Genomic DNA, 22179 nt, shown 5'->3' on the forward strand with positions numbered 1-22179 from the left:
TGGAAAACAACTGCTGCACGTCTCCAAAAGTTATTGCCGATTCCTCTGGAGATGGTCCGTCAACTTGACAATGCTGTTTGTCATGGAGTGGTGGCTTTACAAAATTACGGCATGAAAGAGCTTGCTATTGCTCGGCAGTATGGCATCACTCAACATCAGGTGTCAAAGATCCTGAAACGAAATGCTCAGATGGGTGTCCCTACTCCAATACCGAGGCCAGGACGTCCCCGCAGAACCACAAGGAGGGATGATCGCCAGCTGCACCGGTTAGTCCGCAATGGCCGTACCAAGTCAGCTAATCGGCTTAGGGCTGAGTGGCAGCAACTGACAAATGTGCCTGTATCCAGAAGGCTAGTCAACCAACGACTGGTTCAAGCAGGCTATCGTGCCAGGCGTCCCCTGCCACGCCTGTGAGTTGGCGGCTCCTACCCCCCCTCTTCTCCGAGATGAGCACATGGGCAATGGCGGCTTGCGGGATTGAACACCACTCGCACCGCTTTTGACTCACCGCTTTCTTATTTCCTTATTCTATGTAGGTTAAATATGTGTTTCCCACTAGATTGACTCTGCATTGTATCAAACGAAATAAGCGAAATAAGCGAAATAAGCTTCATGGATAAGCTCCTCCCAAGCTTATCCCGTGGCGAAAGCCACGCCTGACCAGACAACACCGCCAGCGCTGATTGCAGTGGGCCAGAGAGCACCGTCAATGGCAGCCAGGTCACTGGAGTCATGTGATCTTCAGTGACGAGTCTAGATTTCTGGTCTATCGTCAATATGGCCGTGTCCGAGTGCGCAGACAAGTGTATGAAGCCTACACAAAGATTGTATAGTGCCAAGAGTCCAAGTTGGAGGTGGTGGGGTGACCGTTTGGGCTGCTTTTCCTGCAGGGGGCAAAACTGACCTGGTTGTTCTGAATGGAAACCTGAACCAGTTCAAGTACAGGGCCATTCTGGAAGAAACATTGCTTCCATTTGCTCGTGCAGCCTTTCGAGGAAACTTTGTCTTCCAAGATGACAATGCACGGCCTCATCGTGCTCGCATGATCCAACACTTTCTTGCTGACCGTGGTGTAGAGCATATGGAGTGGCCTGCCATGTCCGTGGATATGAATCTGATAGAGAACTTGTGGGCAGAATTAACGCATCAAATCGACCACAGTAGCCAACCTCTGTGCGTGAATTGCAGCAGGCTATTGTCACTGCATGGCAAGCGATTCCTGTCCAAACCTTGGCAAATCTCGTGAACAGCATGCCTAAACGTGTATGTGCTCTCCTGAATGCTCGTGGGGGTTACACGAAGTACTGAACTGTAATTTTAGTCCGTAATCCCAGTCGTAATTTAACTTTTGTTTTTGTTAAAAAAAATTTTGGCTAATGTGCAAAATAAAGAGATACTTCTGGAAAACGTACAGAAGTTTAACACAGTACTGTCCATTAATTGAGTTCGATATCAGTTTACAACCTAACTTTGGAGGATCAATTTATTTGTTTCGAAATGTCAAATGTGGTTTTTGTTTCTTTTAAAGGTCACATTAACAAAATCTAGAATAATTTCAACATAATTCCAATGAACTTTTGGTCCTAAGACATCCTGAAAAGTAAGTTCACCCCCACAAAAAAAATATTCCATATTAAATGCCAAGTCTGTATGCAGTGAAACCTTGACTTACGAGTTTAATTCGTTCTGTGACCGAGCTCGTAACTCAATTTGCTCGTTTCTCAAATTAAATTTCCCCATTAAAATGAATTGAAATGCTATTAATCCGTTCCAGCCCCCCAAAAACCACACCAATTTTTTTTGAAATATACAGTATATATAAAAATATCTCGCGCTTTATATTTCACCTGTATGCAGCATACAAGTTGGCAGGATGGCCTGGACTGGAGGTACGCACACTTGACTCTAAACTGTCCAGCCTGGGTTTGAATCCCGACCCAGCTATAACCTGTCATGTCGGTGTTTCACAGGCAGGGTGATTCATCAATGTGTGTACTGCTAAACTGGGCGCCCCGTTTGCGTCCCATTAGTTGTTGGATGTTAAGGATCTCACCGTGTCTTCCACAAAGAGAAGGCGAGCTATCGCCGGCACTCTGAACAAGTTGTGGCCTGGCATGCTCTTCTCCTCTGCCGTTATATACGCCCTCCTCGGCATTTTTTCCAGAAGAGCCCTGTCTCGTCACAGTTGAAGATTTGCTGGGGGATGTATCCTTCGGCTTCTATCAGTTCGGCAAAAGTTATAATAAAATCTTCAGCTGCCTTCACATCCGAGCTTGCTGCCTCACCATGCCTGACGACGGAGTGAATGCCGGTCCTCTTCTTAAAATTATCAAACCATCCCCGACTGGCTTTGAATGACTCTTCCAATGCCTCGTCCGTTGATGTTCCCGCCGTCTGCTGCACCAAATCCCCGTAAATGTCTCGTGCCTTCTCACAGATGATGCTCTCGGTCACGGTATCTCCTGCGAGCTGCTTCTCCGTCAACCACACAAACAACAACTTCTCCATCTCTTCATGGACAGAGGTCCGGAGCTTTGAAATAATCTTAACGCCCTTGGCTGGCGTTATAGCCTTTATCGACTCCTTCTGCTTCAAAATCGTACATATCGTAGAAGTACTACGATCGTACTGCCTCGCCAAGTCGACAACACGCACACCTCGCTCATGTTTTTCGACGATTACGTGTTTTATATCCAAGCTCGCTCGCTCGTAACTCAGATCTAGGCTCGCATCACAAAGCAAAAAACCGACCGAGCGACGGCTCGTATCTCGGAAAACTCGTAAGTTGGTGCACTCGTAAGTCAAGGTTTCACTGTATATATATATATATATATATATATATATATATATATATATATATATATATATATATATATATATATATATATATATATATATATATATATATATATATATATATATATATATATATTGTTACAGACACGACTTTGATGTTATGGTGGGCCGAGCGGAATGGCCGCCGTGTCCGCACAAGTTACCCGATTATACTCGAACCTTGGCCGAGTCGCGCTACGCTAGATCAATGAAGGAAAAGGACACAACGGCTGGGATTAAAATGACACGACACCAGGGATACGGTTCTCAAGACCTCCGGAGGAGGTTATATTATGGCGGAAGGTTAGATTACAGGAATGAGAGGGACAGCATAGGAAGATAGGCACTTAAACACGGTCTTATACTAGCCCCGACAGACGACAGATAAACAGGACAAAACTGACTCACACGGGGATTGATGGCAAGGAAAGCGGGTAGTCGATGGCTCAAGGTGCACCTTGGCTCAGGGACAGAATCGACCCGGTCCGGTCCAGTAGATGCGGGGAGGTCGCTCAGCGCTCGGAGGTCGCGACTTGTCGTTTCAAGCTGGGGGCGCATCTGATCTCACATCCGGTAAGTCGCTGCGCATATCCGGCGGGGAGTGACACGCCCTCGGCTCGTTAGCTCCGCCCCAGATGGAATCGGCCCGCCGCTTCTCACTGGCTGCGGGGGGTTACCGGGCTCCGCCCCTGACGAGGAGCTGACAGCCAGCCCCTTCATGGTAACCCCGTGGAGCGCATGGGCAATGGCGGCTAACCGAGCCGGAGTGAGGACGCACACTCCCCGCGCCGCGCCCCTCTGTTGTTGTAGTTGTTGTTGTAGTTGTTGTTGTAGTTGTTGTTGTTGTAGTTGTTGTTGTAGTTGTTGTTTCATGGGGAAGATGGGAGGAGGTATGGGGAGGTCCTAAACTCACTACTGGTGCCATACGATCACATTCTGGTGCAACGAAGAGTCAGAATTAATGGAAACGAGTCCTTAACTGACATAGACTAAGAATAACTAGCAAGATGTCCGAAAGTTGTCTACGTGAGATGCGGTGGACCTGGGCACGACATTTAATGGGGGAAAAAGGGGAAGGTCGGTTCTACAGAGTGTTGTTTACAGACAATGGGACTAGGGAATGGGGGATTGGGGATAGTTGGGGAGTATTGGGGAAATAGGGGAATATTTACAAGCGGATATGGAGGCCAAATCCCATATCCGCAACATTGCACCCTTCTCTACCCTCGGGGCGTCCCGACCCGATACATTTTTACCTATTTTAGTGTGGCACTCAGATGTAGTTCCCTCTACTATTAACTCTACCCTGAGTGCGACAGTTTTACAGATATTCACAAATGAGTAAATATGTCCCCCTGCGACGTTGCACCCTTCTCCTCACAGAAACACACCCACAGGATAACCGAATTGCGGAAAGAATTCGCAAACTAAACATACAGCCGGTAGGGAGCATTATTTACACAAGACTACGCTGATATTTACACTACGATCCAGGACCTGTTTTTGGAGGAACACATGCAGATGTTATGCATAGAGAGAGCACGCATGCCAGCATCGATACACCAACCCACGAGTGCTCTGTGGCCTTACGGCCTTTAATAATGTGCAGAGCACCCCTTCCAAGCACCAAAAGCACCACCCCATCACACAGTCAGCACCATCCGGTGCACCAATAAAATGTCTATAAATCACGGTGTGGTGTCGCAGCCGGCCGATGGTCTGCCGCTGGTCTTGCCTTCGTGTGGTGCACTTGGCCTTCTTACTGCTTTCAAAAATAAAGAAAGGCGCCAACCGCGTCCATTTCTGTATTGTGGCCGTCAGGGGGCCAACTAAAAGTGGTTCACCTGTATGGCATAGGTGCCACGTTGACCCATAGGTCCATCCACGGGTGGTGCTTGGCCGCAAAAGAACTGCGGTCCATTGTGGGTGGCCACAAACATTGCGGTCCATATGGTGTATCGATCCAGGCAGCAAGCAGCGAAAGTGCAGGCCCACAACTGCGGAGCCAGCACCTCTCTCTCCCCTCTCTCTGCCCCAAAGCCAGATCCTCGGAGGTGGGAGACAAAAGAAGCAGACAAGTGAGTAAGGTGGTAAGGGCGCAAAAGTGCACGCAATATAAGATGATGCACACTGGGGGCACATGGGAACCAGGTGAGACAGGTACGTTCCTACCGTACGCCCCCCCCCCCCACCAGGTAACCTACATGGCCCCTCCCTTACCCCTTACTGTATCCACAAAACACAACACTACCCATAAACATCTACTTTACAAATCAACAAACGTCCCTACTGTCTTCCCCGTTCCTCCCATAAACCAAATTCGTCTTCTCTCCCTCCTAACCAATCAAATTTGCCATTTTCAACTCTCATCAAAATTTGCCATCTCCAACTCAACATCATAATTTGCTATCACCAATTCATCATCAGTCCCTCCTAGGGAGGGAGAGATGGAATCACCCCAATGTCTCATCCACGTCGTGATGCGTCTCACAAATCCAACAGCAATTCTCACTTCCTGCAACACAGAACAAAGGAACACAGGTGTGGAGTCATCATCACCACAGGTAAGTGGCTGCGTATGGTGCGACAGGTTCATCAATCCTAACTATCTCCTAAATGACTTTAACAACTTTACACTACCCGGGGTCTTTCTCCGGCCAAACCATTGGCCCTCTTACACTATGGGTTCTAAAAACCAATTCCCATTGAGCAAACTGTGGTGCTTTTCAATTTGGGGTCTCACTCCCCCGATTCACACCTTCGCACCATGCACACCACTCCGTACCACTTACTCCAACTCTCTCCACACACCTGTACCTGCACACCTGTGCTCTCACACCTGGTGCCACCTGCACCCTTCTCTCCCCAAGCGCATTCGCGCTGATCCACACACTCACTACTCCTACACTGCTCCACACACCTGTCCAGTTGCACACCTGTGCAATCACACCTGTTCAATTCTCACACGCACGGCATCATCTCAGCTAACTACTCCCTTCTGAAACTTGCGCTTCCCAGTCGTCCCTTTAAACTATTGCGCTCCCTCGTCATTATCAACCACACTAAACTACCTGCGTCCCCACTACAGGTATCAGTCACTAACTAACCTTAACGTCACCTAATGTCATCTTCGCTAGATCCCTACAATATAACCTAACCCACCCGGGCTAGTTTTCACTGCCATACACCCCATAAGCTATTGCTCCTTTGCCCCCACTTGTGGGAAGGGCGGCAGGGATGCCAGCCTTACCCACCGGGCCCATCGCTCACTACCAATTTTGCACATCAAATTTCAACAAAATAAAAATTTGCCAATCACTACCCATCATCTGCCAATCATTACTGCCAATCCTTTGCCAATCATCAAATTTTGTTTTTCTCTAATTTTGGGGCCAAAACACTAACCTCATCACACAGTCTACTTACTAATGCCTCTCGGTGCGCCAATTCCTGTCCAAAGCCCGGCTTCGTAAAGCCAAGCCATGAATGCGGGTTGTTCTGTGCCAGCGGCTGGATACGTCCGGCACTCGGTGCAGGGAAGGAGGTTTACCCGGCCCGAGATCCCGCGCACCTTCTCGGCACGGAGCCATCCCATGGCTCGATCTCGACCTGCCGGAATGCCTCAACAAAAAGTGGTCGCCATGACGACCCTTCCTATCCAGCCGCCCGCTCCGCCTAGTGGAGCACGGACGCGGCCGTTCAAAGCGAGGCCCAGCACCCACCGAGGGCCCGATTCGGCTAAAAGTCGCTCTAACCTCTAACCCGTTTAACGTCGATGCTTCACCTGGATGCTTACACCCCGCAGCCCGTTCCTTGCTCACACATCCAGCCGTTTCCATGCTCCTCGTACCTTTCCTTACACACCCAGGTACACCCATTCCACTCACAGCCTTGGTCACACACCTGACCACCGAACACTTTGGCACACATTCGTTGGTAGCACACCTCACCAACACACCTCTTCGCGCCCCCTCCTCTGTCACCTCCTCTGTGACAATCACAGGTGTGCTCTCATTCGCACACCCAACCACGTGCCTCACTACCAACTCCAGCGTGCATTCCCACTCACGCTCTACCATTCCAGGTGTGCATCCACCATCCCAGGTGTACATCCTCGCTCACCTGTCACAACCAACTCACTCTCCTTGTCACTCTCACTACTCTCACCTCCATTCTTGACAGCGCACTCACCCTTACTCTTGACAGCGCACTCTTTCCTCATGCACCTGTCCGTCACACACCTCTCTCGCGCACACTCTTGCGCACACTCTCCCGTCACACCCTCTGTAACACTCACCACAGGCGTGCATTCTTCCTTGCCTTTGACAGCGCACTCTTTCCCCATGCACCTGTCCGTCACACACCTTTCTCGCGCACACTCCTGCGCACACTCTCCCGTCACACCCTCTGTAACACTTACCACACCACGCTTCCATGTGCTCCCTCGCACACGCGCTACGACCGACTCACTCTCGCCAGCACCCTCACTCCTTGGCACGCACTTTTTCCTCACACACCCCAGAGTCGGACTTTCTCGCACACCTCCTTTTTCGCACACCAGACCTGTCGCACACTTCACCAACGGCCTCTCACGAACACCCGGGTCCATCTCGACCCCCAAGCTTCTTAAATCCCCTGGCGCATCATACGCACGACCATATTGGTCACCACTTACACCGGGTCCTCTTCCTCTTCGCTTCTCCTCCATCACCTGCGAATCCCTCATCCGGTTAATGAGCACATCATCACGATCCAAACACAGACTTTGGACCAATTCTTTTACTTCCTCCTTTATCTCTTTCTTATCCTCTCTCCGTCGCTTTTTAATTTCGCTCACCCCCTCTTCCACTTCTTCTAATTTCTGCTTCACCTCCTTCATCTCCTCGTGCGCCCCTTTAAGTTCTTCCTCTAACTCCACTTTATTTTTTTCTATGTGCTCCCGCACCTCCCGCTCTTTAACCTCCATCACCTCTACCACTTTGTTCATTTTTCTCGTCAAGTCCTCATGTACCGTCTGACACTCTTTTTTAATTACCCCTACGTCCTTTTTCATCTCCTTCTGCGTCGATTTTAACCCCTCTATTACCGCTGTGTTCTTCTTTACCTGTTCCCCCAACTCCTTTTGTCCCACTGTCAGTTGTTCTACTCCCAGCGTCAACTCCTCTATACCACTTTGCAATTTTACAGTCCCCTTTCTCACCTCCTTCTCCATGCGCTCCTTACAGTGCCTCACCTCCTCGCGCACTCCGACCTCCTCACTCACACCTCTTCTGATCTCCTCTCCCATCACTTGCATCTCCTGCCCAGATGCCACCCTCATCTGCTCCATTTCCTCCCTGTGAGCATCCAGTTTGGTTTCTACCCCCATTCTGACCCCCTCTATCTGCTGCCCCATTTGGTTAACTTCCCTTTCCGCTTGGTCCCTCATGTCCCTCAATTTGCCTTCCATCCTGTTTTCTAACCCCTCTAACCCATTTTTCACTCCCTCTATCTGATTCTCCTGGGCAGCCATTCTATTTTCTACCCCCTCTAACCCCTTTTGCATCCCTTCCATTTGATTCTCTTGAGCGGCCATTCTGTTTTCTACCCCCATTAACCCATTTCTCACCTCTTTTATCCCGTTGTCTAACCCCTCAAAATTATTGTCTAACTTCTCACCGGTACCCCTCGCTTCCTCCCTCATTACCCCCATTTGGCTTCCCATTACCCCCAATTGCTCATTCTGAGCCTCCATCCGGTTCCCCATTTGTCCCATACTGCTTTTCAAACCTCTAATTTGGTCTCCCAATTGCTCACCCATTTGTTCCATAAGGGCCCTCATTTGCAGGAGGAAAAGGTTCGAATCCACCAGGGGCGCTGCCACGGTCGCGGGCGCGGTGACCAGCGAGGCGCCATTTTGCGCGCCCGCAACGTCGGGCGCAACGACGCTATTTTGTGCGTCTGCTACCCTCACTGCTTCGCTCTCCTTATGTCCCTCAATTTGGTCCTGGATCGACCCTGCCTCACTCTCCTCTACCGGACCCCATGCGACTTGGTCTGCCATAGCGCGACTTTCAAAATTCGGGTTTTTATATTTTGTAAAACACAATCAAATTTCGCCGTTATAATTTCGAGCGCGTAAAACGCGCTCCGGATCGAATTCTACCTCCCAACACCAATTGTTACCCTAGTGGTACAATTGGTGTTCCAAAATTTGGGCTAAATGAATTTAGTCCCAGGTCCGAATCCGACACTCCTGACACCAATAGTTACAGACACGACTTTGATGTTATGGTGGGCCGAGCGGAATGGCCGCCGTGTCCGCACAAGTTACCCGATTATACTCGAACCTTGGCCGAGTCGCGCTACGCTAGATCAATGAAGGAAAAGGACACAACGGCTGGGATTAAAATGACACGACACCAGGGATACGGTTCTCAAGACCTCCGGAGGAGGTTATATTATGGCGGAAGGTTAGATTACAGGAATGAGAGGGACAGCATAGGAAGATAGGCACTTAAACACGGTCTTATACTAGCCCCGACAGACGACAGATAAACAGGACAAAACTGACTCACACGGGGATTTATGGCAAGGAAAGCGGGTAGTCGATGGCTCAAGGTGCACCTTGGCTCAGGGACAGAATCGACCCGGTCCGGTCCAGTAGATGCGGGGAGGTCGCTCAGCGCTCGGAGGTCGCGACTTGTCGTTTCAAGCTGGGGGCGCATCTGATCTCACATCCGGTAAGTCGCTGCGCATATCCGGCGGGGAGTGACACGCCCTCGGCTCGTTAGCTCCGCCCCAGATGGAATCGGCCCGCCGCTTCTCACTGGCTGCGGGGGGTTACCGGGCTCCGCCCCTGACGAGGAGCTGACAGCCAGCCCCTTCGTGGTAACCCCGTGGAGCGCATGGGCAATGGCGGCTAACCGAGCCGGAGTGAGGACGCACACTCCCCGCGCCGCGCCCCTCTGTTGTTGTAGTTGTTGTTGTAGTTGTTGTTGTAGTTGTTTCATGGGGAAGATGGGAGGAGGTATGGGGAGGTCCTAAACTCACTACTGGTGCCATACGATCACATTCTGGTGCAACGAAGAGTCAGAATTAATGGAAACGAGTCCTTAACTGACATAGACTAAGAATAACTAGCAAGATGTCCGAAAGTTGTCTACGTGAGATGCGGTGGACCTGGGCACGACATTTAATGGGGGAAAAAGGGGAAGGTCGGTTCTACAGAGTGTTGTTTACAGACAATGGGACTAGGGAATGGGGGATTGGGGATAGTTGGGGAGTATTGGGGAAATAGGGGAATATTTACAAGCGGATATGGAGGCCAAATCCCATATCCGCAACAATATATATATATATACACACAGTTTTGTGGATATGAGAATTGTGTTTTTGTTATTGTGTAATGAATTGTAAAATGTCACCCTCCTTCCTCCAGTTGTTGTGTATAAAGGTCAAAAGGTCGTTCCCGTAGTTATTTCAGATACCACACGTAGCCAATCATATATCCTTCTATACAGTTATCTCCTTATTCTATGTCGGTTAAGGCCTTGTCTTCCATTAATTTAACACTCCATTGCACCGAATTCAAATAGATAGATTCCCTTTCATTCCCATTCCCAAAGCATCCATTGCCAACTGCATTTGGGCGGTTTTCTTCATCCCAAAACTCTATTGAGCACGCGGCCAGCTCGGAGAAGAAAGGCGTGTCTCCACCTCGTCATAGAGGGGAGGAGTGAGCCAGCCCCGAACAACCAACCAAGTATAAGGGGTTTGGCTTGAGAGGGCAGAGGAAGAGCGATCGGGGAGGTTCGGGAAAGGTTCAAGGGTGGGGCTTATATAACCCGCGGGAGACGCCCCCACCAGAGATGAGTCCAGATGAGCTACGGAGATGAGATACAGAAGATGAGTCCTGGGAAAGCACGCGACGTCCCCACGGCGGCAAAAGAGACGATCAAGTTCAAGAGAGAGAGAGAACCCGTCACGCCAGACCCCCCACCAGCAGCTTTGGCTCGACCAGCAGCTTTGACTCCACCAGCTGGTTGGCTCCACCAGGCAGCTCTGACCCGTTACCCCGCGGGAACCAGGATCGGTGGCATCGGTGGCTGTCGAGGTCCAGCCCGACGTCCCGTGCGGGATCAAGCTCCAGCCAGCTCCGTGCCTTCCTCCCCTTCTCTGCCGTCCCAAACTATTCCTGCCATTCCTGTCATCATCCCCCGTGTAAGTGTGCTTGTAGTCTGTCTTTTGTCTTGTCCTGGGGTATAAGTTAAGTCTGTATAAGCTAGAAATTGCACTGTGTCCTTCTGGTCCGTCCCTCTTTCTGCATTATTTTATTATCCTTCCTTCTTCCTTGGTTTCTTTCATTGTGTAAATAGTAATAATAAATAATAGTCGTATTTCCAACCTTTTGACTTCGTCGTCTTCTTCTTCCCTTCCGTCGTCTTTGTCTTTTCCCCATTGAATACCTGTGGCACGATTTGGCCAACGTTCAGGATCGGGTTAGTCTTTGTTAACGGTTCGTGCCGCGGCTGCCATCCACTCGGCAAATTAACATCTTATCCGCGGTCGCGAACGAAGCTGCTCACCTGCCTCTGGAGGGAGCTTGTGCAGCTTCAGGGACCACGTCGGTCAGTCACAAACGAGGGGACTAATCCCCCCTCGGGAAGGGATCCGAGGCCGACGTTGGGTTCCGTAACATTTGGTGTCAGGAGTGGGATTCGGACCTGAAGCGCGAACAGCGCGCTCAAATTTCGAGTGGGCTGAAATTTACTTTTATTTAACATCCTAAATTTGAAAGTCGTGCCATGGATGGTCAAGGCGACGGGATGCCGGTGGGATGCCGGTGGGAGAGATAGAAGGGTTAGGGGTAACCCAGGACCAGAGGGAAGAAATGGAGGAGGAGAACAATGAGGAGGTGGTTGAGGAGGTATCAGGCGCACAAAATGGCGCCCTCGCGCATGTGGTTACAGCGGCACCAAATTTCGCCGTGCCCGTGACACTAGCAGCGCCGCAAATGGACTGGGGCCTATTCATGCTGCAAATGCGGGCCCTCATGGAAGAGAACAGGGGGCTGGGAGACCAAATTGGGGCAATGAGGGACAAAGCGAGGGGTACTAGTGAGAAATTAAGAGACGGGTTAAATAATATGGGAAATAAATTTGAGGGGTTAGACAATCAATTTGAGGGGTTATACAAGAAATTTGAGGGTAAATTTGAGGGGTTAGACAAGAAATTTGAGGGGTTAGACAAGAAATTTGAGGGTAAATTTGAGGGGTTGGACAATAAATTTGAGGGGTTAGACAACGGGATAAAAGAGGTAAAGAATGGGTTAACGGGGCTAGAAAATAAGATGGAAGGCAAATTGCGGGAAATAGGGGAGCAATCCGCCCGGGAAATCAAACAGATGGGGAACCAGATAGAGGAGGTGAAAATCGGGTTGGAAGGTAAACTGGATGCTCAGAGGGATGAATTAGAACAAATGAGGGCGGCATCTACTAAAGAGATTGGAGAAATGGGGGAGGAGATAAGACGAGGTGTGGGCGGGGATGTCTCGAGGGTACGCGAGGAGGTAAAGCGAGGTAAGGAGCGTATGGAGAAAGAGGTGAGGAATAATACGGCTAAGTTACAAGGAGGCATAGAAGACCTGACGCAGGAGGTGGAACAGCTGACGGTGGGACAAAAGGAACTAGTGGAGCAGGTAGAAAAGAACACCGGTACTAGGGGGTTGAAAGCGACACAAAAAGAACTCAAAAATGACTTGATAGCGACAAAGAGGGAATGTCAGATGGTACGTGAGGGACTGACAACGAGGTTGGACGAGGTGACGGAGGCAATGGAAACAAAGGACCGGGAGGCGTGGACGCATATAGAAACGGTCAAGGTGGCATTAGAGGACGAAATTGAGGAGACGCACCGGGAAATAAAAGAGGTGAAGCAAAAATTAGAGGAAGTGGAAGAGGGGGTGAGTGAAATTAAGAAGAGACGGAGGGAAACTAAGAAGGAGATAAGGGAGGAAGTGATGGAGTATGTACAAGGTCGGTGCTCAAATCGTGATGGTGTGCTCGCTAACCAAATAAAGAGTTTGCAGGTGGCGAAGGAGGTGCGGAGACGAGGTGCCAAGGTGAGTGGCGATATACGCGGAAATGTATATGGTGTGAGAGGAGATTCAGTCGGCTTGGGGGTTGGTTTGGACCCGGGTGTTCGTGAGAGGCCGCTGGTAAAGTGTGCGACAGGTGCAGAGTGTGAAGGAGGAGGTGTGCGAGAATGTCCGACTATGGGGTGTGAGAGGAAAAAGTGCGCGCCGAGGAGTGAGTGTGCTGTCGAGGGTGAGTTGGTCGTAGTGCGTGTGCGGGGGGGCACATGGAAGCGCGTAGTGGGGAGTGTTACAAGGGATGTAACGGGAGAATGCACACCTGTGGTGAGTGTTACGGAGGGTGTGACGGGAGAGTGTGCGCAAGAGGATGCGCGAGAAAGGTGTGTAACAGAGGAGTGCATGGGTACAGAGTGCGCTGTCAAGAGTAAGGGTGAATGCGCGACCGAGAGTGGTGGTGAAAGTAGTAAGAGTGACACGGAGCGTGAGTTGGTTGTGGCAGGTGAGAGAGGATGTACACCTGGAATGGAAGGATGCACACCTGGAATGGTAGAGCGCGTATGGGAATGCACACTGGAGTTGGTAGTGAGGCACGTGATTGGGTGTGCAAGTGAGTGCACACCCGTGGTTGTCACAGAGGAGGTGACCGAGGAGGGGGCGCGAAGAGGTGTGTTGGTGAGGTGTGCGAACGACGAGTGTGTGCAAAGGTGTGCAGTGGTCAGGTGTGTGACCAAGTCTGTGAGCGGAATGAGTGTACCTGGGTGTGTAAGAGAAGGTGCAATGACGAGGAGCATGGGAACGGCTGGATGTATGAGCAAGGAGCGGGCTGCGGGGTGTAAGCATGCAAGTGGAGCATCGACGCTAACCGGGTTAGCGGTTAGACCGACTTATAGCCGAAGCGGGCCCTCGGTGCGTGCCGGGCAGCTTCTTGTGCAGCGGGGACCAGCGGGGATCGTAACCGCGGCGGTTTGGAAAGAACCGCCGTACGCGATCCACGCCGGGCCGCGCTCTGAACGGCCGCGTCTGTGCTCCGCTAGGCGGAACGGGCGGCCCGGTAAGAAGGGTCGTCATGGCGACCCCTTTTTGTTGCGGCGTTCCGGCAGGGCGAGATCGGGCCATTGGATGGCTCCGTGCCGAGATGGTGCATGGGATCTCGGCCCGGGTAAGCCCCCTTCCCTGCACCGAATGCCGGACGAATCCAACCGCCGGCACCAAACAACCCGCATTCATTGCTCGGCTTTGCGAAGCCGAGCTTTGGAAATGAATTGGCGCACCGAGAGGCTCAAGTGAGTAGACGTGTGATTATAGTGTTTTGGACCCGAAATTGAAAAGCAAAATTTGATTGGCAAAGGATTGGCAGATTGATGATTGGCAGATGATTGGAAATTTTCTGATTGGCTGGAATTTGGTGAGCAAAATTTATAGTGAGAAATACCCGATGTGGTGGGATGGCAACCCTGCCATCCCTCACAAAGGGGGCAAAGGAGCAGTAGGTTTATGGGGTTGGCAGTGAAAATTAGCCCGGGAGGGTTAGGATAATGATAGGGACCTAGAGAAGATGACCATAGGTAACGGTAAGCTTAGGTAGTGACAATGATACCTGTAGTGGGGACGCAGGTAGATTAGTTTGGATTATAATGACGAGGGAGCGCAATAGTTTAAAGGGGCGACTGGGAAGCGCAAGTTCCAGAGGGGAGTAGTTAGATAATGATGCCGTGTGTTTGAGAATCGAAAGTGTATTGAGCGTGGAAGTGTATGGAGCAATGAGTGAGGGATGATTGAGATTGCACAGGTGTGCAACTGAACAGGTGTATGGAGCAGTGTATGAGTGAGTGATGGTGATGTGTGTTGTGTTGACCAAATGGTCCTGGGAGGAAGGAGGGTGCAGGAAGCACCAGGTATAGGAGTGATTGCACAGGTGTGCAACTGCAGGTGTATGGAATAAATGGTATGGAATATATGGAGTATAGAATGGATGGTCGTGGAGTGAGTATGGTGGGAACTGTGGAGTGGAGTGGATGGTGCGAAGGTGTGAATGGGGGAAGACTGGACCCCCATCACGAATACCCGGGGAGGGTAGTTTAAGAGTTAGGTAGAGAGTACAGGTAAATTGTGGTTGGATATTGGCATCTGTGGTGCGTGGTGGAAGAATGATGGTTGGATGGGTGCATTAGTGTCGTGGAAATGGCTGGGTGTGTAGCCTGTTAGTGTGTGTAGTGGAATGGACACTCCGCCACTGTTAGGATGTCGGCCAGGTGAGGCCGCAGGTGGGCTCTGGGAGCCGGTAGAGTTGTGGATGGGGCCCGAGGATCCGGAGGACGGACCCGGGTAGCCCAGTGCCAGAGAGGGCACCGAGTGGGGAGAGCGCCAGAGGGCCTTCCCCAGTTAGATAGGTTAGGGTGAGGAGCAGGTAAGCTCGGAGGCAACTACAGTGGTGGAGGTGTGCAGGTGGGTAGACCTGCTGGGAGAGCTGTACGACCCAGCCCGGAAATTGTGCAAGGGCACAGGGAGTTGAACCGGGGGAGTGAGACCCCAAATTGAGAAGCACCACAGTTTGGTCAATGGGAATTTGGTTCTTAAAACCGCATAGAGTAAGATGGCCAATGGTTTGGCAGGGAAAGACCCCGGGTAGTGTAAAGTGTGTTGATGTCATTTAGACGATAGTTAGGATAAAGAATCTCCTTGCACCATCTACATCCACTCACTTGAGGTAACAGGACTCCACACCATGCCATGTTTTTATTATTGTTTTTGTGCAAGTGTTTGGAATGTGAGATGCATCATGATGTGGGTGTGACATTGTGCTTTGTGTTCCATCTCTCCCTCCTTATAAGGATTGATGATGAATTGGTGATGGCAAATTTTGGTTAGAGGGATTGTGGGGACGAATTTGGTATCGGGGAAATATGGGGAAGATGTGACGGTAGCGACGGATTTGTAATGTGTAAATTGTTGTAAATATGGGGTAAGGGCAAGGGTAGTGTAGGTCACATGTTGGGGGGGGGGGGGGGGGGCGTACGGCAGGGACGAGCTTTCTCACTTCGCTCTCTGTACGCACCTCGTCTTGCATTGCCTTGTTGATGTGTACCCTTGTGACCTTACCCCTCGCTCACCTGTCTTCTTCCCCCCTTGTCTCCCACCCGAGGACTGTGCGCCACTGGGCGCCGAGGGGAGCGTGCGGGAGTCCGCCATTGTGCGCCCGAAACTCCCGGAACCAGCTGTCTGCATCGATGCACCACCTTATGGACCACCTTATGGACCACATGTCTGTGGCTGAGCACCACTTATGGACCCCTTGGGTTGGGGCATGGCCCCTCTGCTGGAACCGGCCATGAAGGCCCGAGATCTTGCTGGCGGACCTTGGTCACAGGGCACCAATGCCACACAGGTGAACCACCCCTAGTCGGCCCTGTGGGCCATAAATAAAGAACAATGGACACGTTTTGTGCTTGCTTTTATTATTGCAAATAGGCCACCAGCAAAGAAGAAAGACATCAGGAAGAGAACAATAGCCTGCAGAGGGAGCCGAAGAGCAAGAGACCACCAGCAGGGTTTGTTTGGTTATTTTTATTCATGAGCTGAAAAAAAAAAGCTACTGTCACGTCTCCGGAGCCCAACGTCGGCCTCGGATCCCTTCTCGAGGGGGGATTAGTCCCCTCGTTTGTGACTGACCGACGTGAGTCCTGAAGCTGCACAAGCTCCCTCCAGAGGCAGGTGAGCAGCTTCGTTCGCGACCGCGGATAAGATGTTAATTTGCCGAGCGGATGGCAGCCGCGGCACGAACCGTTAACAGAAACTAGACCCGATTCTCAAACATTGGCCAAAATCGTGCCACAGGTGTCCAATGAGGGAAAAGACAACAACGACGGATGTAGAGGAAAGAAGGGAAAAGGGTAAGAAATACAAATATGATTTATTTACTATTTACACAAGTGAAAGCAACCAAGGAGGAGGAAGGATAATAAAATAAAAACAGAAGAAGAAGAAGCGGACACAGTGCACCTTTTTTTTCATTGAACTGTAATGACTGTGCACCAAAGGGTGCTTTGTGGTGCTTGATGGTGTTTTGGTGCTTTCTGGTGCGTCGATGCAGGGCAGACTGTCTCCCCCCCAAAATAACAATCACAGGTCCTGGGTTGCGTTTTGTAAATAAAATAGCGTCAACTGTAAATAATGCTCCCCCATCGTTCGTGTTTTAGTTTGAAAACCATTCCGCAATTCGGTTAGCTGTGGGCGTGAGTCTGTTAGGTAGGGTGCAATGGAGCAGCGGGACATATTTATTTGTGTTTTAAAACTGTCACACTCAGGGTCAGGTTAAATGCAGAGGGAACTACACCTACGTGCCACACTAAAAGTAAAAGTAATAGGCCCGGGATGTGCCTAAGAGGAGGAGGGTGCAGTGTTGTGGATATGAGAATTGTGTTTTTTTTATTGTGTAATGAATTGTAAAATGTCACCCTCCTTCCTCCAGTTGTTGTGTATAAAAGTCAAAAGGTCGTTCCCGTAGTTATTTCAGATACCACACGTAGCCAATCATATATCCTTCTATACAGTTATCTCCTTATTCTATGTAGGTTAAGGCCTTGTCTTCCATTAATTCAACACTCCATTGCACCAAATTCAAATAGATAGATTCCCTTTCATTCCCATTCCCAAAGCATCCATTGCCCAACTGCATTTGGGCGGTTTTCTTCATCCCAAAACTCCATTGAGCACGCGGCCAGCTCGGAGAAGAAAGGCGTGTCTCCACCTCGTCATAGAGGGGAGGAGTGAGCCAGCCCCGAACAACCAACCAAGTATAAGGGGTTTGGCTTGAGAGGGCGGAGGAAGAGCGATCGGGGAGGTTCGGGAAAGGTTCAAGGGTGGGGCTTATATAACCCGCGGGAGACGCCCCCACCAGAGATGAGTCCAGATGAGTCCAGATGAGCTACGGAGATGAGATACAGAAGATGAGTCCTGGGAAAGCACGCGACGTCCCCACGGCGGCAAAAGAGACGATTAAGTTCAAGAGAGAGAGAGAGAACCCGTCATGCCAGACCCCCCACCAGCAGCTTTGGCTCGACCAGCAGCTTTGACTCCACCAGCAGGTTGGCTCCACCAGGCAGCTCCGACCCATTACCCCGCGGGAACCAGGATCGGTGGCATCGGTGGCCATCGAGGTCCAGCCCGACGTCCCGTGCGGGACCAAGCTCCAGCCAGCTCCGTGCCTTCCTCCCCTTCTCTGCCGTCCCAAACCATTCCTGACATTCCTGTCATCATCCCCCGTGTAAGTGTGCTTGTAGTCTGTCTTTTGTCTTGTCCTGGGGTATAAGTTAAGTCTGTATAAGCTAGAAATTGCACTGTGTCCTTCTGGTCCGTCCCTCTTTCTGCATTATTTTATTATCCTTCCTTCTTCCTTGGTTTCTTTCATTGTGTAAATAGTAATAATAAATAATAGTCGTCGTATTTCCAACCTTTTGCCTTAGTCTTCTTCTTCACATCCGTCGTCTTTGTCTTTTCCCCATTGAATACCTGTGGCACGATTTGGCCAACGTTCAGGATCGGGTTAGTCTTTGTTAACGGTTCGTGCCGCGGCTGCCATCCGCTCGGCAAATTAACATCTTATCCGCGGTCGCGAACGAAGCTGCTCACCTGCCTCTGGAGGGAGCTTGTGCAGCTTCAGGGACCACGTCGGTCAGTCACAAACGAGGGGACTAATCCCCCCTCGAGAAGGGATCTGAGGCCGACGTTGGGTTCCGTAACAATATATATATGGTATCTGTAATCTGGTTCTCCAACCTAATGAGCGGACAACATGACGTCATCGCCATGCATGTCCGCATTCTCCACTGATGATATGAAGGTCGCATAGTGACTGATATAAAAACCGAAAGGTTCACAGAGTTACAAGTGTATGGAAGCCTCACTGCGTTGCCCTGATGAAGCCCCAACAAGGGCGAAACCAGGTCGGTAACTGTGAGTTTTGCATGCACTTGTGACAGTATCTGAATTTATAATCCGTAATGACGCATTGCTCGATGGTTCCTCTGGAGCTTTGCAGGCAATGCGGACTTGCATGGCGATGACGTCATGTTGTCCGCTCATTAGGTTGGAGAACCAGATTACAGATACCATTATTAGTAACTCCCAACCGCAACCAGGTCGACTCCATATGATGAGTGGATACCGGAGATAACGTTACCGTGTGGCAGGCGGTGCTTATCGCTCCCAGCAAGGTGCAGCAGCAGCTGTATGGGACACCTTGCTGGCGGTTCTCCACTGATGATATGAAGGTCGCATAGTGACTGATATATATATATATATATTACATACAGTGAAACCTTGACTTACGAGTGCACCAACTTACGAGTTTTCCGAGATACGAGCCGTCGCTCGGGCGGTTTTTTGCTTTGAGATGCGAGCCGAGATCTGAGTTACGAGCTTACGCCACCCACCACCAGGTGGCCCAACGAGCGTTCCGGTCACGTGGTTATCTTGCCGTGCAAGCATCTCTGCCGTATATCGCTGCTGCTTTGTTTTCGCATGTTGGTTATTTTGGAAAATTTCTTAGTTTTAACCATGGGTCCTAAGAAATTGAGTGCCAAGGGCAGTACTGAGAAGAGGAAGAGGATGATGTGCTTGGATATAAAACACGCAATCGTTGAAAAACATGAGCGAGGTGTGCGTGTTGTCGACTTGGCGAGGCAGTACGATCGTAGTACTTCTACGATATGTACGATTTTGAAGCAGAAGGAGTCGATAAAGGCTATAACGCCAGCCAAGGGCGTTACGATTATTTCAAAGCTCCGGACCTCTATCCATGAAGAGATGGAGAATTTTCGAAACATTTTGAAAGGGAGGAAGAAACAAACCTCGTTGGACAGGTTTTTATTGAAACGCCCTGCAAGTGAAAGCGAGGAAAGTGTGGCGAAAAGGGCAAAAGTTATCTCCTCCACCTCCGCCAGCATCTTCGTCTGATCTTCAAGGTAAATACACTGTAGCGTGATGCTGCGCGCGCTAATGCTTACGCAAGGAGCAAGCAGACAACGCGGTTCATACAAGAGTCTTTATTCAAACTGCAGCACTAAGCTGCTCAAGGCTGCGCGTCCCGTCTATATCCTGCGGCCACGCCTCTCTCGCCGGCGTGGCCCACCCCCACTTGGTGTGCAGGGTGATGTCACCACGTCAGTGCTTTCGTGTCCGCCACAACACTTAATAAAACCAGTTTATTTCTTTACATTGAAGGAGTCTGGACTCCAGCAGAATACGGATAAAAGGATGGCAAGGCACAAACTCGTCCGAGAAGATGTTTATTCGTAAAACCAACTCGGGAACACTAAAAAGCCCGTTTATCGGGCTGCCTTATAAAGCACAACCAAAAACCCAAACCGAAACCGAAAGCCACGCCTCTCAAGCGAGGCGTGCTTCGGTGGTCACGTGATCCACAGGTGTAGCTCATTATACCCGCACGCGCCGGGACGCTTTGGCGGTCACGTGACCAGCCACTCTGGCGCCGGGGATCCCCGCCGGTGACGTCACCGGCTGGAGCAAGGAGATTCTGATGCCGGTCTTGCTTGGGGGACCCATGGGTCGCTACAACATTCTCTTTTATTATGAACAGTATATACGAGGTCGTGCTTGTTTATACATTATTTGTTATTTATAAAGTACATTTTTCTTATTTAAAAACACGTAACAAAAAAAATTGGTGTGGTTTTTTGGGGGCTGGAATGGATTAATAGCATTTCAATGCCTTTTAATGGGGAAATTTAATTTGAGAAACGAGCAAATTGAGTTACGAGCTCGGTCACAGAACGAATTAAACTCGTAAGTCAAGGTTTCACTGTATATATATATATATATATATATATATATATATATATATATATATATATATATATATATATATATATATATAATGTATATATATATATATATATACACAGGCAGTCCCCGGGTTACGAACGCCCGACATACGAACGCCCGTACTTACATACCGACCTCCGTAAAGCCTATTATTTAAAAAAGTTTTTTTTTTTTTTTTTTTTTTTTTTTGTTGTATACAAAATCGAGGCTCGTGAAAGAGCTAACATTTATCACACAGAGAAAAAAATCAGACACACAAGGTATATAATAAGGGGAGCGGTAGACAAGAGAAATGTGAGAAAGCTCTGTTCAAGCCACCCTTGATGTTTACTTTAAGAAAATTGACCAGCACCATCCTCTCCAGCACCAGGTCCATCCTCTCCAACACCAGGTAGTCCAGTATAATTAGGTATTGGGGTGGGGATAAAGGTTATAGTTTTCATTTTTCGCACACAAAAAGAAGAGGGGCCAAACTTTATCCTGTGAAAGTTCCCGAAACATCCAGTGTCAGCAACATAATTATATATTGCATTCATTTTAAGCATTTCCGCTATAGAATTGTGTGTCGGATATTTAGAGGGTATGGATAGATTATCCAATGCCTTTCAAATACTAATTATTATTGGTGCATTAATCACATAAAAATGAAAGTAAACACCAGTTTATTAATAAAATAAATTAATAAAATAAACAGACGATAAATTGATCGTCTGTTTGCCGTGTCGCGAGCAAGGCCTTTGCCGCGTCGCGAACGATTTGAAATCGAAGTTAAGTGATTGTTCCCATTTGTATTTTCGTTAAAACTATTTATTTATGGTGTTGTACGTATATTGTGTCCCGACGAAGATTTTTCGGTGTAAATCTTTCATACCTGTATTGAAAATCGTGTTAATTCGTGTCGTGTCTTGAGGCCTTGTACAGTGTGCACTGTACAACCTTGAGGCTGTTTTTCTCTCAGCGGTCCGTCGTTTGTGATCCAATAACTTTCGTTCTCTGTATTCCCAGGCTTTTCACCCATAGCCTACTTCCTTGTGTAAATCTCAACTCAAAAAAAAACAAACAAACAAAAAAAACATTTCCTTCTCTGTTCTCATTCGTTTATTCATTCTTATTCGTTCGTTCGTTCTTCGACCACGTGTTTCTCCCCCATTTCCCCAGATAGTTTTCACTCATTAACCTTCAATGTTTACACTTTCCCCTCAAGTTATGTATTGCGTCATATTTTATAACACCTTTTTCTTCTTCTTCTTTAAAAGGCTGCTTTCGACTTGCTCACCAAATCAATTCATCCCAAAAAAAATATCCATCTCCTAGAGTGCCTTTTTTCTACATTCCCTAAACTCTCCTGCACTCCATCCTCCATCCAGCGTCCTTAAACGTATTTTTAACTCGAAGGTCACAAGAAACTCATTTTGCAATAAATGTTC

At 49.3% G+C, this 22179-nt stretch overlaps 1 protein-coding gene across 1 annotated transcript in view; it reads left to right on the forward strand.

Annotated features, from left to right (window-relative positions):
* The window catches only part of MECR (mitochondrial trans-2-enoyl-CoA reductase), a 59741-nt gene that overhangs the window by 1111 nt on the left and 36451 nt on the right, over window positions 1–22179 (forward strand). The window lies entirely within an intron of this gene.

The sequence above is a fragment of the Myxine glutinosa genome, chromosome 3, assembly GCF_964187855.1.
Source record: "Myxine glutinosa chromosome 3, kmMyxGlut1.1, whole genome shotgun sequence".
Taxonomy (NCBI): domain Eukaryota; kingdom Metazoa; phylum Chordata; class Myxini; order Myxiniformes; family Myxinidae; genus Myxine; species Myxine glutinosa.